This window comes from Nannospalax galili, unplaced genomic scaffold, assembly GCF_000622305.1.
Source record: "Nannospalax galili isolate Female #2095 unplaced genomic scaffold, S.galili_v1.0 scaffold1223, whole genome shotgun sequence".
NCBI lineage: Eukaryota > Metazoa > Chordata > Mammalia > Rodentia > Spalacidae > Nannospalax > Nannospalax galili.
In genome coordinates this window covers 733,065-739,965 of record NW_008349784.1, presented here as the reverse complement: position 1 = coordinate 739,965, position 6,901 = coordinate 733,065, and the positions used below count along the sequence as shown (strand labels likewise).

The following is a 6,901-nucleotide window of genomic DNA, read 5'->3' as shown; positions in this document are numbered from 1 at the left end:
CAAGGGGTTCAGTGTACACCCCATTGTATTATCATATCCAGCGGCGGTAGGTCCTCCTGATTCAATGCGGGTTAGAAACCTGAATGGAGTGATGTGGCTCCTTCGGTGCCTAAGATGCAGTTCTCAAAAGTCAGAGCTGGAGACTTTGTAGGAAGCAGCAGTTGAACCAAAGGAAACCAAAATATTGCCCGGCTCCCAGCAAATCACATACGACATAAGAATGCATACATGGATTTGTACATGTGTGCACATATGAACCAATGTGTGTCTGCATCCTATTCTCACATCCTGCTTCTTCCTCACTTACAGGGTAGAGACATGCCATCCTGCCATATCCTAGTTGTCACCACATAACGAGGAGTGCCACCACATAATCAGGAGTGTCACCTCATAACCAGGAGTGTCACCACATAACCAGGAGTGTCACCTCATAACCAGGGGTGTCACCTCATAACCAGGGGTGTCACCTCATAACCAGGAGTGTCACCTCATAACCAGGAGTGTCACCACATAACCAGGGGTGTCACCTCATAACCAGGGGTGTCACCACATAACCAGGGGTGTCACCACATAACCAGGAGTGTCACCTCATAACCAGGAGTGTCACCTCATAACCAGGAGTGTCACCACATTACCACATGACCAGGAGTGTTACCATGTCACCACATAACCAGGAATGCCACCAGTCGAGCTTTCCCTGCTGTGCGTGAAAGGGGATTAGAAAAATCGGGCATGGCTGCTGTGTTCCTCCACCTGGCATGGACTGCTTCCTGCTCACAAAAGTCTGACAAAGGTTGCATCATTTACAACCCTAGACCTGAACTGCACAGGAAACCGGAAGTTGGTCTACATGGTTGAATTCCGGTGAGCAGGTGGGAGACAAAGGCTCGTATTTTTATTGAGGGCTATGCCCCCCTAGCTTGAGGGTCTGCTCACCTCCATCAGGAGAAAACTTTTGCCATCAGATTTAGAACGCCAACGGCCGTCAGAGTGCCCCGCGTAGCCTTCTCTGCAGAACTTCATCAAATAATCATTCCAGACTCAATAAGAAGATACACGGAGAGAAAAAGGGGGATGGACTTACCTCTTAAAGCAGGAAGCTGGTTCCATTTAAAAACCTCTCCATGGGGCTGCAGGAATAGAAGAGTCAGCATGAAGAGCCACAGAATCCTGACCCTTTGAAATTAATGACACAATCAAAGCTAATCTACTTCTAATTAGGCTAATCATTTTTAACATGACATGCAACTTTAGGTCAAATATGATCATCTTGTGTTTGGAAAAGGCTTTCTAATGCTCAATCAAAGATGCCCAGGGTGGACCAAGCCCAGGACAGTCCCCTAGCCTGGGCATCTGAGAATGGGCTAGTTACACAAATCTGTTTGCTTAAATGCTTCATGTAATTGGTAACTAAGGATGCCAGGCAGAGTGCAGGCATGGAGGCTGCCATCACGGGGTCCCTGTGTGGACTGTGTCCTTGGGCTGAGCTTGAGAGGGCAGGTGGCCAGCGTCCAGCGTGTGGTGGAATGGCCTTGTTTGGTCTGTACATGAAGTGACTCAGAACCAGATTTCAGGGAGTGCCAGGAAGGAAGGCTGTGTTCCCACCTGCTATGGAGCTGGTGAAGTTGGAGTTTGGTGCTGGGAAGTCCCACCAGTGGGTCCCTGAGCTCCTCCATGGTTTTCATTTTTGTAGAAACTTCAGGTTACAAACTCTAGTTCTTCTCTTCCTGGCTCTACCTCCCAACAGGAGAGGAGCAGTGTGACATCTGCGGCTCTAAGTGGGGACATGTCTTATGTGGACCACTTCAACATAATATCTAGAGCGATCAGCATGAAGAGCCGTCACCTCAGGTTGCTGGGACAGCAGAGCTCCATCCCTTAGGACTTGTCAGTGTGCGGAGAATCACTCACATCGCTGCCCTCTGTGATGCTCTATGGGCCAACCGTGACTCCCCCACAAGCCACGGTCATTTGCTGGCCTGGGGGTTTGTGTTCATTCTTATCTCCCACCAGGCCTTGTACCTATGATGTCTCTAGTCCTTGGCATTGTCTGTGGCCCATCTCCCATGGGCCTTGTGTCTACACTAACCCTGTCCTGAGCACTGTCTGTGGCTCATCTCCCATGGGCCCTGTGTCTACACTGCCCCTGTCCTGAACACTGTGGCTCATCTCCCATGGGCCTTGTGTCTACACTGCCCCTGCCCTGAGCACTGTCTGTGGCTCATCTCCTACCCGGCCCTGTGTCTACACCACCCCTGTCCTGAGCACTGTCTGTGGCTCATCTCCCATAAGCCTTGTGTCTACACCGCCCCTGTCCTGAGCATCATTTGTGGCTTATCTTCCACCAGGCCCTGTGTCTCCATTGCCCCATCCCGAGCACTGTCTGTGGCTCATCTCCCATGGGCCCTGTGTCTACACTGCCCCTGTCCTGAGCATCATTTGTGGCCTATCTATCTTCCCCCAGGTACTGTGTCTACACTGTCCCTGTCCTGAGCACTGACTGTGGCTCATCTCCTACCCGGCCCTGGCTACCCAGCTCCTCAGCACCACTGTGGCAGTCTTCTGCGACTGTGGTAGCATGCAGACTGAGTGGTTAAATCGACATATATGTTTCTCTGGAGGAAAAAAGGCCAGGGAACATTTCCTCGGGCTGCAGTTGAGAGCTCATGGCCAGGCTCCCCAGGCTCTGCAGGAGGGTCCATTTCTGGCCTTTTCCAGATCTTGTGACTGCATCATGCTGTCTTCTGCCTCCATGGTCATCCAACCCCTCCCTATCAGTCTAGGTCAGCTCTTACCTTCCTCCAGGGACACCTGTGAGGTAGAACCTACCTGACTAAGCCAGGTCTTTTCTGTACTGCAAAAACCTTTATTTGCTCACATTTTTGCCATGTGAAGTAGGATAGGCTCTGGGGACTAGAACTTAGTACTTTGGGGGACATTATTCAACTGATAACAGACCTTTCTGGAGTTCTGGCAGGCGGTCCCTCAGCTTCCAATGGTCTCTCCAGATCCACCTGCTCAGGCACTTGTCAGTTTATTCCTGATTGGATACAAAATACGAAGCCTGACAAGGAGAAGCAGGACCTCCCAGCGCTGCTACAGCAAAGCCTTCCACTGTAGCAAAGATCAGAGGGTGGGAGCCATTTGTTCAGAGAGAGAAAGCAAAGCCTAAGTGCCCCCCAAACCCTTGGAAACAAACTTCACAGGAACTTTCTTAGTCTGACAACAGTCTCCTGCTCCCCACAAATATGCACACTGCTGCATTTGAGGTGCTGTGTGCAGCAAATGTTGCAGACAACAAATCCTCATTGGTCATGGTTCTGGCTGAGGTCCAAGGTCAAGGCGCTGCAGGGTGGGTTTTGGCGAGGCGCTCTGCTGGGCTTGCAGAAGTGACTGACCTCTTGCTGTGTCTTCATTTGACCTTCCCTGGGGGTGAGGATGTGGTGACTGAGTCGGAGGCAGCTGGGCAGCAGTGGGCAGAGCTGACTCAGCAGAAAGAACAGAGCAGTCAAAGGCCAGGGCCAGGGAGACAGCAGTGGGTGGGCAGGAAGGCCAGGCAGGGCTGGGTTACCTGAAGAGTCTCAGGGCCCCGAGACCTCACACGGTAAGGACACCGGTGTGATGAAGAGTGGGGCCTAGGGAAAATGGAAAGTAACTGTGTGGGTCTGTTTGCATATTGAGAACTGCAGACTGAGGAGGCTTGAAGCAGGACCCACAAGGAACACAGAGACTCCATGGCTGCTGGGACAGGCCAGGCCCCGCGCAGGTGCTGGAGTTGGGACAGCTGTGGTGGAGGTCAGTGGGTCACTCTGGAGCAACAGAGCTGAAAGCGAAGGTACCTGTGCGCTCTGGATGTGGGGGGTGGGCGACCCGGAATTCTGTCCTGTGCCGAAGGACAAATCAACTGCTTTTCCAGGGTCACACAGTGGCGGCCTCAAGGGAGTCCAAGGGACTCTACTCCTAGCCTTGCCCCTCCGTGGGCTGCTGCGAGCCGGGCAGCTTCAGTCTTCACAGCTCATCTCAAGGTGACGCTTGCCGCCATTGCCCCTGTCCCACGTGGGCGGGACCCAGCCTTGGGGTAAGTGGAAAGCTTCCCTCACATTCAGATTCTTCGGAAGTTCCAGGCGTGGGAGCTGTCCAGACTCCTGGGGTAACCCATCAACCTCAAGTAGACCCTGAAGAAGGCTAAAAGCAGCTCTCAGAAAAAGAGTTTATCCAACCAAAAGTAAAACGAAAATGGAATGATTTGCCGGCTTGCAGAAACTCCCCATGGACACTGCAGTTTGCCTCCACCCTCTACTGCCCTCCACCTCCACAGAAGCTTCTTGTCTGGGGCAAGGGAAGGTGCCAAGTAGTCTCAGAGTCACATGGTCTCAAGGTCAGGGTCTGGGAGGAAGTCTAGGCTTTTCTCCCAGACCAGCCTTCTGTCTATAGCTCTGACTGCCACCATTAATTAATCCACTGCAGCATGGCCCCCTTGCCTGTGAGCTATGAATTCAGCATAAAGAATGTCTTGCAGTGCTTTCCCCGTGCAGTAGTGGGCTTTCTGGGTAGGCATGCTGTGACAGCGTCTCACTGAGCTCTCCCTGCCTGTTCACCCCTTCTCTGTATGGGTGCTACAACCAGCCTGAGCACTTAGGGCGCATCAGGTGACTGTCCCTGTGCCGGTGGTAAGCAGGGGCTGACTCTTGGCAACAGCCTTTGATTATGGTGACCCATGAGAATGGGAAGAGGCCGTGGGTATGAGAACTTGGGGCTCCATGAGGGTCAGAAGGCTGACTCATCTTGCTGAGATCAAGCCACCAGGCAGAGATGGACAAGGAGGATGTGTGGCCCTTTGCCAGGTCTAGTCTTCCCTTGGAGACCCCAGGAGATTTCAGCCACAGGGCTGTGAGGAGACTGCACTCTGGGAGAGGCGGAGGCAGGAGGCACTGAGCCATGGCGGATCCCCGACTGTCTGAGATACCCCTTCCTTCTACAGGCAGCCATGAGTTCAAACTGTGCATACAACGAGGCCCAGCAGCATCCTTATGGTGGAGTGATACCTGGTGCTCGTCTGTGCTGCTGTGTGCAGATTGAGAACCATCTGAGTGAAATCCAACACGGATCTTCACCCAGCCCTGAGGGATGTGGACGGCTACCTGTCTGAAAAGCCATATTGATTGTAAAAGTTTTTTGAAAAGATTTGACTGAAATGGTCAAAGTGACAGAATTCAGAATCATTTAAGTAATGTTTTCAATATTTTCATATTCCTTCATTATAATGTCCGTTTTGTGTTGTCATTTTATTCGACCGCTTCAGATAAATGAATGCTTTAAAAAACATTTGTTATTCGGGCTATTTTATATTTTAATTTTAATAAAAACTAATTTTTCTATAATTTGAATGTCATTGAATTTTATTTTTAACCTTATGTAACAGCACAGCCAAAAAAAGTTCTAAAAATGCAAACTCTTGTTTTTATATTTGCGTGCGTGAGTGTGTACGCGTGCGCGCGCACGTGTGCATGCGTGACATGGTATGCATGTGGAGGGCAGAGAACAACTTGCAGGAGTCAGTTCTCCCCTACCTTGTGGGTCCTGGGGATCAAACTCAGGTCGACAGGCTCAGCAGCAGGTGCCTTTAACTGCTGAGCTGTCTTCTCAGCCCCCATATGAGGGAGTCCTGGCTTTAGGGCCCTTGTCCAAAGCATTGGTCAGTCACCGGCAGATCTGCTGCCTGTGCTGTCACAGTCCTGAGGGGCCTGGGGGTCTTTGGGGGCTTTGAAGCTGCGGGAAGTGTTGTGCCCAGCTTTGGCACCCTAAGCCTTGCAAACCCTGTGGGCCTTGGGTCCCTTAGGTGACAGATGCTGAGCAGTCATCGCAGAAATGACCGAATTTGCAGCATGAAGCCTTGCAGAAGGTGACAGAGTGACCAGTAAGGGGAAGAAATCCAGAGTGGGAAAAGGGGACCTTGCTGGATTTCAAACAGGACTTGAGGACAGTTTTGGAAGAGCCATTGTTCTTTACCCCAGCAGAAGAGATAAACCACCTGAGATCATTCTGTATGCCCGTGGAGCTCTGAAGGAAGCTGGGCAGGTAAACAGTGTCACTGGAGACCGGAATGCGTGGTTTCATCAAGTGTGCTCAGGTCTCTCCCAAGTCCTCTCCCCTGTCTTTCCATACGTGGCTAAGGCTGGTTGGCGTTCAGCTCTCCTTTGTAATCGGGATGCAGGGTTCACCAACTTCCAGCTTGAGGCTCTGAGGTTTGTGAAGGTGTCAGGAAGGCTGTACTTTTGTGAAAGAAAGTGTAGATCATTTCTGATAGGCTGTGGCCAAGGTTTGTCCCAGGCTCTCTCAGTGGGGTATGAAGTCCAGAGCAGCCTTCGGGATGTTCTTGAGCTGGGAGCAATGTGGTGATGTGCTCTGTGCTCAACTCATGCAGCAAGGACGAAGGTAAGCCATGGACTCTCAACACCTGCTGGGCTACCTGGCCTGACAAACGTCCCAGAGGATGGCTTCTGTGCAGACACAAAGAGGCTCATGGTGAACTATACCTCGGCTTCCTCCATCGGCCAGGCCCGTCGTCCCTCGTCTTCTGCTCTGTGCCCACTTAGAAGTCTCTGTCTTGCTGCTTCTGGTTGACTGGCACCTAAAAGGAGGCCGCGGCAGGATACAGAAGGTGCTAGGCTGGGAGGCCGGTCAAGAACCTTGGAAAATCACACCTGTACCACTTTGATCCTATTGCATGTAGCCCAGGGGAGATGTCCGAGGGGTACAGCTGTCACTTCCAGGCATTCCTGCACCAGCAGGCACCTGGAGGCCTCCCTATTTGCTAAGGGTGGCAGGACATGGGGCCATCCCTCAGATCTGCAATCCAGTCTTCATTTCCTGTTTGTATTTGTATTTCTTGGGTAACTGA

General features: G+C 51.7%; 1 long non-coding RNA gene across 2 annotated transcripts; it reads left to right on the top strand.

Annotated features, from left to right (window-relative positions):
* The first annotated feature begins 2,996 nt into the window (after window positions 1-2,996).
* LOC115072688 lies at window positions 2,997-5,381 on the top strand. 2 transcript variants are annotated; one of them, XR_003851718.1, is made up of 3 exons: window positions 2,999-3,835; window positions 3,917-4,078; window positions 4,982-5,381. It is a non-coding gene; the product is annotated as an uncharacterized LOC115072688 (long non-coding RNA). The 2 variants fall into 2 exon arrangements; XR_003851717.1 differs by having other exon boundaries at window positions 2,997-3,835; window positions 3,917-5,381.
* The last annotated feature ends 1,520 nt before the right edge of the window (window positions 5,382-6,901 follow it).